Source organism: Heteronotia binoei, chromosome 6 (assembly GCF_032191835.1).
Source record: "Heteronotia binoei isolate CCM8104 ecotype False Entrance Well chromosome 6, APGP_CSIRO_Hbin_v1, whole genome shotgun sequence".
In the NCBI taxonomy this organism is placed as follows: Eukaryota; Metazoa; Chordata; class Lepidosauria; order Squamata; family Gekkonidae; genus Heteronotia; species Heteronotia binoei.
The window spans coordinates 73,013,688-73,031,567 of record NC_083228.1 but is presented as its reverse complement, the minus strand read 5'-3'; the positions used below and the strand labels follow the sequence as shown (position 1 = coordinate 73,031,567).

The following is a 17,880-nucleotide window of genomic DNA, read 5'->3' as shown; positions in this document are numbered from 1 at the left end:
AGTTTTCCTCACTTCTGTTCTCTTTTCATTTCATTCATAGAGTCACTAACAAACATCACTTTGGGAGGAGCAAAGTTGGCAGGAAGCTCAAACAGGTGAAACAGAGCTGAGATAAACCAGTCAAGAAAAGAGCACAACCATTTTGATTTCCACACCCATACCACAGGATTTTCCCATGCCACTTCAAAGTGGTGCACTGTACTAACGATGCAGCTTCAACTGGAACATTTTTATGCTGAATCTTCTGCAGTGCATAAAATATTTAAGAAGGACCAAGAGTGAGTTTCAAAACTTGAAAGGGTTTCTCCATAAGAGCTGGCAAAATAGGGGAGCATCTCCAAAACAAAAAGAAAGGACTCTTGGTGAAAACTTTTGGAATAATGAAGATTATTCCTGATTAAAGAGGTGAAGGAGGGCTCGCACAAGGGCTAGACTGGAAATTAGTACAAAGAGTTTTTTCTCTAGAAACAAGACTAGTATTCAGACAAATCATATAACTCCAAAAACATGGTAGCATGCAAACTACATGGGGATCAGGCAGAAATTATATATCAAGTATACTCAGGGCTTTTTTAGAGCAGGAACACACAGGAATGCAGTTCTGGCTGGCTTGGTGTCAGGGGTGTGGCCTAATATGCAAATGAGTCAATGCTGGGCTTTTTCGACAAAAAAAGCCCTGAGTGTACTGCTTCAATAAAATCTACTACCTCTTTAAAGCCTGTGCTATACCTGGTTATTTGAGAATTCTTCAAGCAATCCCTGGTATTATGAGCCAGTTTGGTGTAGTGGTTAAGTGTGTGGACTCTTATCTGGGAGAACCGGGTTTGATTCCCCACTCCTCCACTTGCAGCTGCTGGAATGGCCTTGGGTCAGCCAAAGCTCTGGCAGAGGTTGTCCTTGAAAGGGCAGCTGCTGTGAGAGCCCTCTCCAGCCCCACCCACCTCACAGGGTGTCTGTTGTGGGGGAGGGAGATAGAGGAGATTGTGAGCCGCTCTGAGAATCTTCGGAGTGGAGGGCGGGATATAAATCCAATATCTTCTTCTTCTTTACAAAATATGATGAAAGTTTTAAAAGATTAGGTCACTCCAGTTTAGAAATAAGATAATCTTCTTTGGTTATTACATGGGAAAGATAACAAAGGAATCAAGATTACAACAAAAGAGATGCCATCAGCTCTTTCATAGTCTTCATTAACATCAACAATTGATACCTTGTTCAGTTCCGCAGGGCCTGTAAGACGACCCTCTTCCGGCTAGCCTACACCTAGCTAAGATGAGAACTCAATGTAGCTTGCTTGACGTCTGTTCTATATGTAATTGGAATGTTTACTGGTTTTTAAGGTTTTAACTGTTTTAAATGTTTAATTGCTTATATATTTATATTGTTTAATTGTATGTTTGACTAATTTCTGGAAGCCGCCCTGAGCCACTTGTGGGAAGGGCGGGATACAAATCAATTAATAAAATAAATAAATAAATACCCATTGACTCAAAAATATTAATTAGGGATGGATACAATCCAGCTCATGAACTAAAGTTTATGATGAATTATGACCAATTTGTGGTTCACGAACTGATGTTCATGGCAGGTCAACTGGCTTGAACTTTCCATAAACTTTCAAGTATTTTGTTAATGAATATATTTGATTGAGTGTCTCTGCTCAATGAAAGTGTTTACCAAACGTCAAAGCAGGTGGCAGGGTGAGGTTCCTATGCATTTGGTGTATGTAGCTTGCAAGGGGTTCATTTGATACACTTTTGAACTTGCTCCTGACATTTCCCCCAAAAGCACTTTCCTGGGGGCATTTTCTTTGGGGGGGGGGGGTGGGGCATAAGTCAGACTCTCTAAATCCAAATTGTGCATAACTTGAAAGGCATTTAAGAGGAGCATCAGGGAGAGGTCCCCTGCAAGTTTGATGTCTCTAGCTTGCACAGGGTCCATTCTATATACTCCTGAAAGCACTTTCCTGGGGCACATTCTTTGGGAGGCCATAACACAGACCCCATAAATCTACTGCTTACCAAACTTGGAGGGCAGGTTGAAGAGTCAGCTGGAGCACCCCTGTGAGTTTGGTGTCTCTAGCATGCTGGGAGGAGCATTCTACCATATCATGAACCTCACCGGTTTGTTTCGCACCAAAAAGTTCATGACAGTCCATGGGTCATAATAAACTGGGCATGCCACAAACCACAAACCAAAATGAACCAATTTTTCCTGATTCCTGCCCATTCCTAGTACTAAGAAGTGAAGTAAAGCCTGTTGAATGGGATTTCCTCCCTTCTCCTGCAGTCCTCTGAAATTCTGCTTCTGGAGATCACAGGACCCCTATTTACAGATTGGAATGCTAAGGGATGATCTAAAGTACGCACATGCGGGGGGGTTTTTTTGCTGCAGGAACTCCTTTCCATATTTGGCCACACACCCCTAATGTAGCCAATTCTCCAAGAGCTTACAGTGCTCTTAGTACAGGGCCTTCTGTAAGCTCCAGGAGGATTAGCTACATCAGGGGTGTGTGGCCTAATATGCAAAGGAGTTTCTGCTATTAAAAAAGCCCTGTGCATATTCATGTAGCAGAAATGGCAAAAAAAACCCCCCAACCTCCCCAAAATCACTCCCTCCTCTGCCAGTGGAAGTGCTTTATGTGCCATTAGACCAATAGAGAAGCACTTTTGCTGATGGTATTAAATATAGACATGCTATTTCTTGTCCCCATTATAACTACTGTTGCATACACTGCTAAGCATAAATGCCATCATTGTTTTGCTACTTTATGGGTCTGACTTGTGTGTTATCCTCCATGAATTTTTATGCTTAAACTGTAGAAAGTAAACAGCATCAGTGGTGGAAAAGACCCAACAGATTATCTAGTTCAATCCTTGCACTTGTTGGAAATTATTTGAGTGTAAGACTCATCAGTGAGGGATGATATAAGGGTCACTAGAAGAAGAAGGGGCAAAAAAATGAGTTATGTCATTTTGCAACTTTAGAGTGTCTATGAGTCTGATTCATGGGCACCAGTATCATTTTAAAGAAAAACCTAGCCATTTAAAAATACTGTGAGGATGGCACAGAAGGACTAAGTGATCTTGTTGCTCCTCATGCATATTTTCATGTGTCAAAACAATATGGGAAGGCACACAAGGCAGTGAGGAAGCACATGATCTCCTGGTCCAACCATGCAATGGGATTGGTCCCTTGCAGCATTTTTAAATGGTCAAAATGGTGTTGGCATCCATGGGTATTACCCATGGCCACTTTAACATGTAGTTTGGTCCATGGGCTTTCAAGGGAGCAAATACTGTCCCTGCATTCCATGTGCTTTCATTTATCAGTTACATCCTCCCAGTTTTCTAGCATATTTTCTAGATCATAACTTGTTTGTATATTCATGAAACAGGAAGAATAAAAGGATCTTTACTTCCATGTTTATAATCGCCATACTTCTGTGGTTTGGTTGCTCCTGTGACTTTAATAGCAGGCCTATATTCAGCATAATGTAGTGGTTAAAACTGATGGACTCTAATCTGGAGAACTGGGTTTGATTCCAGACTCTTCCATATGAAGCCTGCTGGGTGGCTTTGGGCCAGTCACAGTTCTCTCATCCCCACTTACCTCACAAGGTGACTGTTGTAGGAAGAGGAAGGGAAAGATATTGTAAGTGCTCTGAGACTCCTTAAGGTAGAGAAAAGTGGGGTAAAAAACGCAAGCTCTTTTGCTTCTTCAGCAAGAAAGGAAGGAAAGCTTTCCCAACCACACTTTCTCCAGATCAGGATAAACCCTGCCTGCTTCATTTCTGATGTCAGACTGAAATTCAAGTCCCAGGAGCACAAGAAAATTGATCAGGGGCACTCCCACTTCCTGCCCTCTACTAGAAAACTTTATTTCAACAGGTTATGGTTATTTCTTACTGCCACAAATTATAACAGTGAGAAGGCAGTTAATATATCCTCTTGAAAAGCTGAGACATCATTTAGGAATAGGTCACTACAGACAGAATGGGCCATGCTATGTAGCTTTTTTGGAAACCTGAAAGAGAAAGCTATGAGACAAATGGCTCCTGCCTGTCACAAACACCAGGAACATCCTGCTTTTGGTAGTGCAGGGCCAGAGGGGTCAGTCATGTTGTCCACAATGGATATCCTTTCCAGCATGCTTGCTAAGAACATTTGGGAAAGGACCTCCCTTTCAAATAAATGAAAAAATAATGTTAAGGGAAATCCTGACGTTCTTCCTGTACGGAGTTCAAAGTGGCCTCTCCCTTACCAGCATAATGCCTGGCAATGCATGTTGAGACAGGGTCAACAGGGATTGTTCTAAGAGAAACAATACAACCTGCATAATGTTATGTTGTTGAATTTTCTCTACATCTAAACAGAAGTAGCACTGCATTACTACTGAAGGAAGATACATGGTCCCCCTACCAAATTCCAAGTCATTTCTTAACTCATTAGCTTTTAGATCAGAATTATATTGAAAGGGATGTTGTGCCACAAAGCCCAACAGTGAAATTTATGAGCATGGCAACATGTAAGAAAATAAAATGCTCCGCTTTGCTTTGTTATAGGGATATACTCATTGTGTTTGAAAACTTCCCTGGCTACAACAAAAAACATTTACAAAACTTTGCCTCATAGTTGGGGTGATTCAATGGTAAAGCATCTGCTTGACATGCAGAAGGTTCCAAGTGCAATCCCTAACATCTTCAATTAAAAAGATCAGGTAGTAGGTGATGTGAAAGAGTTCCACCTGAGACCCTAGAGAGTAGCTGCCAGTCAGAGTAGACAGATGGACCAATGGACTGATTCTTAGTAAGGCAGGCAGCTTCATGTGTGTAGGTGATGTGAAGAGCTTTTAGAAGCATCTGTGAAAAACTGTCACATGCACTAACATTTCCAGCTTATGTGAACATCAATTATATATTTTTGTTCTGGCCTATTCTTCTGACCAGTTCTACTCTTATCAGCAGACAACGAATGGAACATTTTGCAAGAAGAAGCAGGATTTGAAATATTATAGTGCAGTGGGTTTTTACAGCATTCAACAGGACTGTAACACGCTGCTCAAGTGGAAAACTGTATGCAATGACTTCCAAATAAACAACAGATGAGGCTTGTTATTGTAGGATCACTGCCAGGTTTAATGTTTCTTAATCAACAGGTCCAAATAGTTTTTGTACAAGCCAAATTATTTGCTCCTGGAGCCACCCCAGTTTCTTTAGTATGATATGTGTCCAGTTAGCTATTTGTCACACAAGTCATTTTTACCACTTTCAGTAACATACATAGGAGGCAGTCTTAGCCAATGCATTTTATGGCTGGAAACAAAGGGCTGAAGTGAGTATCTCCAACATATACAGATGTCCCATTTCTAGCTTAAGAACTTTGCAGAGATCCATTCTTAGGATTTCCAATATAGTCAGTTGCTCCTGCTTTCCACCACCATTACATAGATTGGAAAACGGCAGCAGAGTTCAGCAAAAATATAATCCACTCCTGGACCAAAATATCCACCAACTGCTAAGAAAGGCAGAGAGGGGAATTAGATCCATTGTAAAAATAAGTTCACTTCTTCATCAGGCATCATCTGTTTGTAACACCTCGAGCAGCAACTTCATGAATTATTCAGTGTTTACCTTGTACTTCTTAAATTTGGCATGCTGTAGTAGTGTGGGACAAGACAACCAAGTACCAACAACTCAGTTGCCAGTATGCCATCGATGCTGGAAGTTGCCATTCTTGGAGGGGAGGGGTCTGGAGTATTCCTGAATTACAACTGAACTCCAATCTCTAGATATCAATTCCCCTGGAGGAAATGACAGTTGTGGAAGGTAGGTTGTATGGGAACCACATACCTGCTAACGTCCCTCCCCCTCTCCTCCTTCCACAAACTCTGCCAACAAAGCTCCAAGATTTTCCCAAATGATAATGGTCATGGTTTCAGCCTGCAGCTATTAGGGCCAACATTTTCATTAGCAAGGATATATCATAGGACAGTGATCTTGATCCTGGATTTTTCATATGTTGAACCCTCAGATACCCATTCAAACAGAAGCAGTGGGATAAAATGGCCAGAAATTGACTAGTATAGAATCACAGCAAAACATTTTATCTAAACATTAATAGCTAAACATAGAGTGCCCATATAGCATTATAGGAGTTCTGGCAGCATGCTTGATTCACTTTCATTATAGAAGAGCTACTTTGCAGAGGCATACTCTGACTATGCCAATATTACCAGAAAGCATGGATGCTTCCCCTTTAAAATCAGTTAAAGGACACTCAGCTTCTTCTTTCCAAAAAACAAGAAAGAATTATTAGTTGGAAATAAAAGTCATGACACATGCTACCATAGCAGAAGTACCACATATAAGGCAATTATCCCACACATTACTCATTTGGGACATGTCTGTGGCAACCATGAAAGTTTGCTTAGTTTGCGTTGTTCATAACCAGAAGGGCAACAAAGCATGGCTTTGTTTAAAAGCCAGATGACAGGCTCCCTCAGCCAGTAACATGCCAATCTGTATCATCATGGGAATGATGCATCAGCCCTTCAAGGCCTCACAAGTGGCATAGACTTTCCATGCCTGTAACTTCTGTATGGAGATACTTTTACTATTGTATTAAAAGACAAGCAATTTCCCACTTAGATTTTTTATTAAAGAACAGGTGTTAACTAAAAGAAACCCAGAGCACACACAGGCATTGTAGTTCAATGCCTTTCACATTATGGGTGCTTTCACATGGCGACTGTTTGCAACTGGATTTTGCTATTCTTACACAGTAAAAATCCAGTCGCAAAGCGTTATTTAGTGTGTGTGGATGCACCCATTGATAGGCACCTCAACAGCTGAATATTCCAAGGGCCAAAAGACACACTGTCACGGAGGGCATTTTCTTTAAAAAAAATCCCACTGGCTGCTGGAGTCTAAGTGGCAAGGCCCATGGCGGGCAGAACCTCCAATCCCCAGCAGGCCATGGCAACCTTGCAGGGTTCCTTAGCTAGTTCAATTTGTGTACTTATTTCATTTTTATGCAAGAAAACATTTTTAAACACTACTTTCATTTTAAAAGGCATCTCAGAGCTTTTGCTGAAATTGTGAAGACCTAGTGTTATGTTTTGCTTTGAAAATATCTTGTGTTGTGTGTTTTATTCCTGTGTTTTAATGTGGGGGTTTTATGTGTGCACTACAGCAGTTTAAAATGCAAGCTTCTAGAGCAGGGGTAGCCAAACTTGTTTAATGTAAGAGCCACATAGAATAAACATCAGATGCTTGAGAGCTGCCAGAGATAAACATCAGATGTTTGAGAGTCATAAAATGAAGGAAGGAAGGAAGGCAAATATATGGGGAGGTGGAGGTGGAAAGAAAGCAAATTTAAATGCATTTTCCAAGCCACCAGCCTGCTTAGCTTGGAGAAGTGATTTAAAGAGACAAACACCTTCTCCAAGCTGACCAACGGGGCAGTAGGGGCTTCAAGAGCCACACACCATGTGTAAGAGAGTCACATGTGGCTCCTGAGCTACAATTTGTCCAACTGTTGGAAACCCTAACCCCTGCTCTAGAGTAAGAAAGAAGAGGGCTGGATGGTGATGTTATGATTGAGTGGTAATTGTACCCTAGGGGGCAGAATTGACTTGTTTTGAATTGGTTTGTTCAGAGGGTTTGTGTGAGAGACAGGGGAAGGAATTGAGTGGGTGAAAAGATTGAGTGAGGCAGCATGGAGAGTCAAAGAAACCTGTTCTTTTTGGAAGTTATTAGCCTAAGTGGCAAATGAGAAAAATAAGACTTTGTAGCTAGGTCTATTTAAGGAACGTCAGAGAAAAAAGAACTGTACCTATCTGAAACCATTATACTTAGGAACCTTAATGAAACCCTTTATGCTGCTATACATCTAAATAAATTCAACTTCTGTTTAACAGAAAGCAGCTGTTTTATTTAAAGTAAAGGATCTTCTTCTACCTCAGAGCCACCCCCATGCAGTGACCATTATGTAATTCTACCAATAACAACCAAGCCATCCTGTTTAACTATGGGTTAATTATGGAGTTTAACTATGAACTCTAAGGCAAGAGCTTTTGGTAGCAGAGAAAATAAGTAGGAAATGCTAATGAAGATAAAGAGGTGTCATAATATATATCTCCGAATACTACAGAGAGGTCTATAATGAATGTTAAATATAAAGGGTCTCAAAATAGAAGCAAAATGTCGCACCTACTATTAGCTGTGCATAACCTAACATACTATGTCTGGCACAGCTCCCCCATAGCCTAGTGAAGAGAAAACCCCCAGCACGAACTCATTTGCATATTAGGCCACACCCCCTGACATCACCATTGCCTCACACAGAGCTTTTTTGTAGAAAAAGCCCAGCATGAACTCATTTGCATATTAGGCCACACCACCTAGTTGCAAGCCAGCCGGAAATGCATTCCTGTGCGTTCCTAAAAAAAAGCCCTGCCCATAGCACCTATTTTGTGTTTGTACCCGCTGCCACCCTGTGTCAAAATTCCAAGGGTGCCCACAGACTGAAAAATTATGGGTTACCCTGCTGTATGATATCACATCCCTTTTGAGCTCCCTCTCCATTCCAAGCTCCATGCTCCTCAGGCAGCATCTCTGTATCCTCAGGAAGCCAGGGAATAGCAGTTAAATTGTTGTATATGGAACACACCAGCATTAAATCCATTTTCTGCTGTTCTGCAAGGGCCTATTGTCTATCCTATTATTGAAGACGGAAATACTGTGCTTGTTTACACAGGCTAAATATGATCCCATCAAACCTATATAAGGGTTTGCATTGTTGATCCAAACAGCATGGCTTCTGCAGAAACTGAATTTTAAGCTGTCTATCTTGGTATTAAAAATGACCTAATTCTCAGTGAGGAGTAGATCTTTCAAGCTACATTTGACGTTTTGCAACTGTATTGCTGCATTTATGCTAAGGTTACCAACCTCCAGGTGGGGCCTGGAAATCTCCTGGAATTACAACTGATCTCAGAACATCAGTTCCTCTGAAGGAAATGGCAGCTTTGGAAGGTGAACTCTATTGCATCACATCCCTGCTGAACTTTCTCCCCAAACTCTACCCTCTCCAAGTTCCACCCTCAGTCTCCAGGAATTTTCCAAGCTGGAGTTGGCAACCATAGTTTATGCATATAATTAAGGTGAGCAACAGAAGATTGCTCCAACAGAATTATGGAACTGGTTAAACAAGACTGATTGCTGACAGCAGTAAAGAATAAAGATCATCTCATGTTTTTCCCACCAGGTGACTCAAGTAAAATGACAAGTGATTCAACTCATAGCTTTGAGCAAGACAGACAGGAGTTACCTGCCAAGAAACCTTTCATAAACAGTCTTTCATGGCAAAGGAACACCCATTTCTACCAAAGATAGAAAGAACTACTTCTAAAAAAACTTACTTTATGATACAGTATGGGAGAATCTAGCCTATAAAATTTCAGAGTTTTAAAACACCCTCAGCTAATTTCCAGTTTTTGGTAGGCTTCTGTGCATATGTTCCATCTGAATTTAGATAAATAAACAAAAATAAAAATGCAATAACTTACTAAACCCTCCTTTGTCACCAACATCATTTAATGCATTTGTTTGATATAATCTTAGTGTTTTGTTTGAAAAAATGTTTGCAGAATGCTTCTAGTATTCAGGGCTAGTATTCTAGTATTTAGAGGAAATGCCATTGTCTTTTAAAAGGCTCAGGTGACAAAATAAAGAGTATCTTGTTACATTTTAAGTTTAGTGATTTTTAGGTGTCTCAGTTTCTGACAAGTTGAGGATACCTTGATTTTATATATGATTTTATACCAACATTTTATACAACCTTGTAGAATAAGAACAACTTTCATTCCATAATACATCATTTTGTCTAATATAACATGACATCTACTTCTCAAATGTCTTGGATTCGCACCTCTATTTGTTTCTGATACTACTCAATTCTTAGTCATTTACCTCACATCCTGTTGCTTAGCTAAAAATGTGGGCAAGGAGCTTTGCTTATACAGCTGAGCTGGCACTGATTGGGCCAGGAATCCTCATATACAGTGGAATTCCTGCCCGTTCTACACCCTACTGTGCCAACTCCCACCTTGAGCTCCTAAAACTGTAATCTCCACCTTATAGAAACTGCCAGCTCTTAAATCTGAACTGGAAAATAAGCAGCTGAGTAGAGATTCTGTGTGATTTAGACACACAAACGCACTTTTTAAAAAGTGTTTAAATTATTTTGTTGACTAAATAAATATAGAAGATAAATACCCCACCCCATGTATGAGGAGCAGGGCTTCCACATGGCAAGTCACTCTACAGACTGCCTGCCTAAGTCCCCTAGCAACTGCTCCCACCTCTCTCCTTACCCCTCCCACCCCCTGGGGTTTTAATTTTATTTTAAATTGACACTAGAAAACTGAACTATCAGTAGAACGTTGTGTGCCAGGTTTTTTGAATGCCTAGCTTTCACTTTAAAAAGTCTCTGCCCTTTCCACTGCAAACATGTAAGAAAGAAGGTGTATTTCTACAAAGCTTAGATATTTACTTTTTAAAAAATGTAAGCTGGGAGTCCAAAAAAACCTGGTATACATATTGGTGTAATATCGTATCAATATATCCAGGACTGATTTTCTTAAAAATAAAAAGCTCTCCTGGAGGCAGGGGCAGATAAGGGCAACAGAAAAATGGCTGCCATGTGTGGATGGCAAAATCTAAATTCTTTCACCCATACAAAAGCCATCCAGGCTTGGCTGAGATTTTTCCTAAAACTTTGGAGCAAATCAGGTTTGAGAAGAAATGGAGAAAAACTGGGGAATGGCCAGAAGATGCATGAATGCACTATGACCCTCTGGGGAAGCAGAGAGAAAAAAGCTTCCTGAAACACTGGATCCAGGGTTGATAATCCATGCGCAAATGGCCACATTGAAGATTTTATTCACTCTTAGTCAGAATGGACACACTGTGTATTGACATTCTGGAGGAGATTTACCATTAGTCTAGAGAAAGCTAAACTTCTCTCCTCATATGCTGAGATGCATGGCATTACATTCTAATTACTTGCTTGTCTGTCAGTCATGGATAATACAATAGAGCAGGGGTGGCCAACGGTAGTTCTCCAGATGTTTTTTGCCTACAACTCCCATCAGCCCCAGCCAGCATGGCCAATGGCTGGGGCTTATGGGAGTTGTATACAAAAAAAATCTGGAGAGCTACCATTGGTCACCCTTGCAATGGAGAGACAAGAATGGACTAACATGAACGTAAGAACATAAAAGAAGCCATGTTGAATCAGGCCAATGGCCCATCCAGTCCAACATTCTGTCACACAGTGGCAAAAAAATCCAGGTGCCATCCTAACCTGCAGTATATATTTTATCTGAGCTTATAGGATTGTAGTTTTAAATAGCCTCCAAGCTTCCCCAAGGGTTTTGATTGTGTTTACCTTTCCTTTCAGTTTCCTCTTCACATGCCTCATCTCAGAGAATTTACCCCTTTTAAATTCTCTTGTTGTGCAACTCCCAATTAAAAGTGGTTGTGCTGGTCTTTTGGGGCAACTCCCTATTTATACAAATGGTGAAATCAATAACGTTATAGTCACTGCTCCCAAGCGGTGCAATCACTTTTACATCTCTCATCAAGTCTTGAGCATTACTTAGGACCAAATCCAGGATCACCCCACCCCTGATAGGTTCTCTGACCATCTGCTCCATAGCAGTCATTGGGAGCATCTAGAAACTTAATCTCTTTCTCCCAACATGAACACATATTAACCCAATCAATGTGTGGGTAGTTAAAATCACCTATTACAACACAGTTATTTTGTCTAGCTACTATCTTTAATTCTTTCATCATTTTATAATCATCCTCTATCTTTTGATCTGGTGGGCAATAACAAACTCCCAGAGTTAAGCTTCCCTTTGGGCCTACAATTTCAACACATAGCATTTCCAGAAGCAAATCTAATTATCTTACCTTTTCAGTTTTACTGGACTGCGTACCAGTAAAACTTTCTGACATATAGAGCCACCCCACTTCCAACCCTTCCCCCCTATCCTTCCAATATAATTTATATCCAGGATTCACCATGTCCCACTGATTATCTTCATCCCACTGAGTTACTAAAATGCCCACAATGTCTATGTTTTCCCCCAACACTAAGCATTTCAGCTCCTCAGTTTTACCTCAGACACTTCTAGCATCTATAACATAATAAAAGCTCTTTTGTCTTGGCAAAACTGGACAACCTGATTGGTTGGGATTGGGTGAGACTGTGGTGCATCAACCTTTGGCCCATCAAACTATAAGTCAAAAGTACTTGTGTGCCATTGGTTCACTCCTCTCTCCTGCCTGAGTGGCTGTTGCTAGCCAGAAAGTTGATTCTGTCAGTAAAAGGCAACCAACCTTAGTTCTGGCAGTTACTGGCTCTCCCATTGGTTGAGCCACCTGTTGCACTGATTCACAGAGGAGAGAAAGAAATCCTTCTCTCTGATGGCTAAGGGAGGAAGGAGGAGGGAAACAGCCAGAGAAGGGCTTCCTTTGATTGGCTGAGGACTCCTCCCGATCTTTCTCTGGAAAGGGGAAAAAATGGCATCCTGTGGCAATAGACCAGATACACAGAGAGAGAGAGATACGGAGGGAAAGCAAGACACAGAGAAAGACTGAAGTCCTGTGCTGAAGACCAGCAACATTCTAAGAGACAGACTTCCTCCAGCTGCCTTGAGACCTTGCCAGGCAGTCCATATTGTCTTTGAGATGAGCCATTCCGAACCATTCCATTTCCTATCAACTTTCCTCCAAGATTCAGTTTAAAAATTGCTTTGCCATCTTTTTTATTTTAAGCGCCAGTAGCCTGGTTCCTTTTCGGAACAGGTGGAAACTGTCTCTTTTGCACAACTCCCGCTCATTCCAAAAAGCATTCCAGACTGATCCTTTAGGCGTCTGCCATGCTTCATGCCCGCCTAACAAACTTGAACCCTTCCTCTCCACACCATCGTCTCATCCACTCATCAAGATTCCCAATTTTTGCCTGCCTTTCCGGCCCTGCGTATGGAACAGATAACACTTCTGAGAAGGCTACTTGGAGGCCCTGGCCTTGAATTTCCTGCCTAGCAGCCTAAATTTTTCCTCCTGGACGTCACGACTGCATTTCCCCACATTGTTGGTGGCAACATGTACCATGACCACTGGCTCCTCCCCAGCACTGTCTGCCAGCCTATCTAGAACACGCGTAATACTAGGCAGGCAAGTCACGATATGGTCAGTACATGGGTTCGCCACCCAGCTGTCAACCTGCCTAAGGATTGAATCACCAACTACCAACCAACCCCCCTCCCTCCCCGCACAGGGATGGTTCCTTGGTGCGAAAGAATACTTGTTCAACAAGTGAAGAAGAGGTTCTTTCTGAGGGCCCATTCCCCTTGTCCTCATCACGGTGCCCTGTTTCCTCTCAACCCTCATGCTCCTCAATAGCGGCAGGGCTGCCATTTTCAGAGTAGGACACATCTAACAAGTCCCCAAGAGTCTTCTCCATGTGCCTAACTGACTGGCTCTGCTTCTCCAGGTCAGAACCAGGAGCTCCTTGCACCAAGCACACATGCCACAGCTGTCTTGTTCATCTTTTGGTCTTTTCCCTAGCTGTCAGAAGACCATGACAAAGTGCAACCTCCAGAGTGCAATCTGCTTGTCTCACCAGAGACAGAATGTACAAAAGATTTTAAAGCAAATGGTTCTCTGCCACATTGCTAAAAGTTTCTTGGTGGGTTCTGCCTCAATTCTAGCAAGTCAAAATTGCTGTTTTCAACTATTGTGCTGTCTCACACAGAAGGCATTAAGTGGTGTAATAAAATAACCAAACATCATCCTTGCCTAGCATGTTTGGAGGGACAGAAAGAAACATAGAGAGGTCTGATAGAGAAGGAAGAGTCTTGGCTCTGCCAATGTAGTAATATTTCAAAATGATATTCCAGCAGATAAATTCCCTCTTGCAGCTATAATTCAGATTTCCTGCTTATTTTCTTCAGCTGACTTCCCTTGTAGTCTTCTTTTTTGGGCCAGAATATACTAGAATTCCTAAGTCAGAGGGAATTCAGGGTCTCTTCAAAATTTTGAAGGCACAAAAATTAATTGTATATCTCCCTAACAATACAGCTTGTTACTCTAGGCCCTATACATGTGGATCCTCTCCCATTAATCCTTTCATTATCTTTAGCATCATTTCCTTGTCCTCTAACTGTTTCACATCAACACTACTACTTTCCCCCTTTATAGACTACATACCTTGTTCCCTTAGCCTTTATATGCTGTATTGTCCCAAGATGAGTTGATTGGCTTCCTTAAAGTTACACATAATTTTCACTGCAACTCTGGTACAAATTAATATCTATGGTCATTTTGTTCTATCTTGGCTTGCAAAGTGGAATGGTGTTTTCTGGAACATCTATATGGTGTCATGATGATTGTCCACTTCCAAAGTTTCCCCCTGCTTTCTTCCAATTTTTCTGGAAAGAGTGTTCTCTTTAATGGGCTAGAACATCAGCAAGACTAAAAGGTGCACATTTTTGAAACTCACACCCATAGAAGTGCCATTTTACTGCTTCCAAACCCTCACATCCATCATTTCTTCCACTGTACCATCAGTTATTTTTTACAAAAAGCCTTCCACTGATGCAGCAGGGAAAGATGGCCATGAGGGAATGACTAAGGAAAATGAATATAAAACCTTGTATTGACAGTAGGGTTGCCAAGTCCAATTCCAGAAATATCTGGGGACTTTGGGGGTGGAGCCAGGAGACATTGGGGGTGGAGCTAGGAGCAAGGGTGTGACAAGCACAATTGAACTCCAAAGGGAGTTCTGTCCATCACAATTAAAGGGACCTCACAACCTTTTAAATGCCTTCCTTCTTTCCCTCCACCCTCCCCTTCTCTGATTTCACCTCAGAGGCGGAGCGGGCGATGCCACTGTGCTGCTGCCGCCTCTTCTCCGCTTCACCGTAGCTGCTCCTCCGAGATGGGCTCACCCTGAGCCCATCTTGGAGGAGCAGCTATGGTGAAGCAGAGAAAAGGCGGCAGCGCAGCGGCGTTGCCCGCTCTGCTCCGTCTCTGAGGTGAAATCAGGGAAGGGGAGGGTGGAGGCAGGCCAGGAGCGTGGCGAGCCGCGAGTCCGGGTCCTAGAAGGACATAAGGCCAGCTCGGCACACGCAGCAGAACATAAGAGAAGCCATGTTGGATCAGACCAATGGCCCATCCAGTCCAACACTCTGTGTCACACAGTGGCCAAAAAACCCAGGTGCCATCAGGAGGTCCACCAGTGGGGCCAGGACACTAGAAGCCCTCCCACTGTGCCCCCCAAACACCAAGAATACAGAGCATCACTTGCCCCAGACAGAGAGTTCCAACAATATGCTGTGGCTAATAGCCACTGATGGACCTCTGCTCCGTTTGTTTATTCAATCCCCTCTTGAAGCTGGCTATGCTTGTAGCTGCTGCCACTTCCTGTGGCAGTGAATTCCATGTGTTAATCACCCTTTGGGTGAAGAAGTACTTCCTTTTATCCGTTCTAACCTGACTGCTCAGCAATTTCATAAAATGTCCACGAGTTCTCGTATTGTGAGAAAGGGAGAAAAGTCCTTCTTTCTCTACCTTTTCTATCCCATGCATAATCTTGTAAACCATCATGTCACCCCTCAGTCAACATTTCTCCAAGCTAAAAAACCCAAGCATTTTAACCTTTTTTACAGAGAAAGTGTTCCAACTCTTTAATCATTCTTGTTGCCCTTTTCTGCACTTTCCAATGCTATATCTTTTTTGAGGTGTGGTGACTAGAATTGTACACAGTAGTCCAATGAGATGGTATTGTTTCTGAATGCTCCTCCTTGCACAGAAAAAGGGACTTTCTGCAAACACAATACCAGCAGCCCAGGGAGAAGAGACTGAAACCCTCCAGTCCAGATTTTTGTGTGTAAAGAACCCCCTCCACTTTTTGTCTAGGCTATCATCCCCCAACTGCTATCATGCACCTGTTCTCTGAGGTGGTACAGCCCTCCCCACAAGGCACCTGAGGACTCTACCACCACCCGCACGCACTGGGTCAGGGGTGGCCAAACTTGTTTAATGCAACATCAGATGTTTGGGAGCTGCAAGCCATGAACATCAGATGTCTGAGAGCTGCAAGGCAAGGAAGGGATGCAAATAGATGGAGGGGGAGGGAGGTGGAAAGAAAGTAACTTTAGTTTTAATGAGGCTGTGGGGGCTTCGAGAGTCACACATACAAGAGCCACATGGGGCTCCTGAGCCCTAGTTTGGCCACCCCTGCACTGGGACAACCCAAGGAAGGCCGCTCACCAGCTGCTTAAGGTCTTCCTCCAAGAGGCCAGCGAAGCTGCTCGAACTCATAGCAGGTGGGCTTGGCCACCACCCGAGAGGGGCGGAACCCCCCGCCGGCGGCTTTCGAGGGGAGCTCGGAGGAAGCATCCGCGCTGAGCTGCCGTGGCTTCCTCAGCGGCGGCTCTCCCAGCGCAGCCCTCCGCTCCCTGTTTAAATCCTCTGGCCTCTGTCTGTAGCGGCGCCGGCGCCCGCAGGACGTTCCAAAGCCCTCGGGGCTATGATCTGTCTCCCTGGCTTCCTCAGCGGCGGCTCTCCCTGCGCCGCCCTCCGCTCCCTGTTCAAATCCTCGCGTCAGCGCCAGCAGCATCATCACCATCAATGGCGCTTCACATTTACGTCCAAGCTTACCCTCCTCGCCTCCGCCGGGCGGTGAAGCGCCGTTGATGGTGATGATGCTGCTGGCGCGGACGCGAGGATTTGAACAGGGAGTGGAGGGCTGCGCAGGGAGAGCCGCCGCTGAGGAAGCCAGGGAGGCAGGTCATAGCCCCGAGGGCTTTGGAATGTCCTGCGGGCGCCGGCGCCGCTACAGACCGAGGCCAGAGGATTTGAACAGGGAGCGGAGGGCTGCGCAGGGAGAGCCGCCGCTGAGGAAGCCAGGGAGGCAGGTCATAGCCCCGAGGGCTTTGGAACATCCTGTGGGCGCCGCCGCTGCCACAGACCGAGGCCAGACAGCTGCGAGCCGGCTGGCCCGCCTTCCCTCAGCCTGCGCCTCAACGGCAATGCGTGCACTCTCGAACGGAGCCATTGCGCATGCGACAGACACACGCACGCACACCTCTTCCTCAGAACCGCCTAATGCAGATTCAGATTCGCGGCTCGCCACGGACCCACGCTCCTTAGCGCCGTTTCCCCACCTTCCCCCGCTTCCGTTTTTTTGGGGAGCGGGGGAAGAGGCTGGAAATCCTGGGGTCCCCCGCCAGAGCAGGAGGGTTGGGAAGCCTAATTGACAGCTACTTCATCGCTGTGATCGCCTCTGCATTTACAGAGGTAATAAATTCACAGCACAGAATCATTGCTGTGTTGATGCTCCCTCTGACTGTCACATTGTTTGCATGGCTTTTGCACATTTAGCAACTGCTTAAGAGGCAAGAACTCAAAATAAAGCCCCCATTGGAGCAACTCCATGCTCCTTGCTTGGGGGAAAGCTGCAGCATAACATCACTGGTGCAATGACGTCACTTCTGGGTGATGCCATCATGTTGGCGACGTAGGGGAAGGTTCCCCTCGCCAGTCCAATGTGGGCCGATGGGTTGGGAACCTCCCGGGCGGGGGAATCCCTGCCTGGACTGGGTGCATGGTAGCCCTACTCACAGCCATTGCCCATGCAAAGAATGATGTTGTAAGCTACTCTGGGTCCTCACTGGGGAGGAAAGCAGGGCATTCATATCTTTAAAAATTTAAAACTTCTGCTGTTCCAAAACTCAGTGCAAAATAATCTTTAACCAAGTTCTTTATAACCATTAACTACACAGGATCCGTGGGTTTCT

The 17,880-nt window shown here is 43.7% G+C and overlaps 1 protein-coding gene across 5 annotated transcripts in view; it reads right to left on the bottom strand.

Moving 5' to 3' along the window:
- Positions 1-17,880, bottom strand: part of ITPRIP (inositol 1,4,5-trisphosphate receptor interacting protein) — a 58,182-nt gene that overhangs the window by 21,521 nt on the left and 18,781 nt on the right. For 2 of the 5 annotated variants that reach the window (XR_009555573.1, XR_009555574.1), the window contains one exon: positions 5,114-5,516. The exons of the other annotated variants lie outside the window; for them this stretch is intronic. The gene's annotated coding sequence lies outside the window, so the exon portion shown is untranslated. Of the gene's footprint in view, positions 1-5,113; positions 5,517-17,880 lie in introns of those variants that run through there. 5 annotated transcript variants of the gene reach the window in all.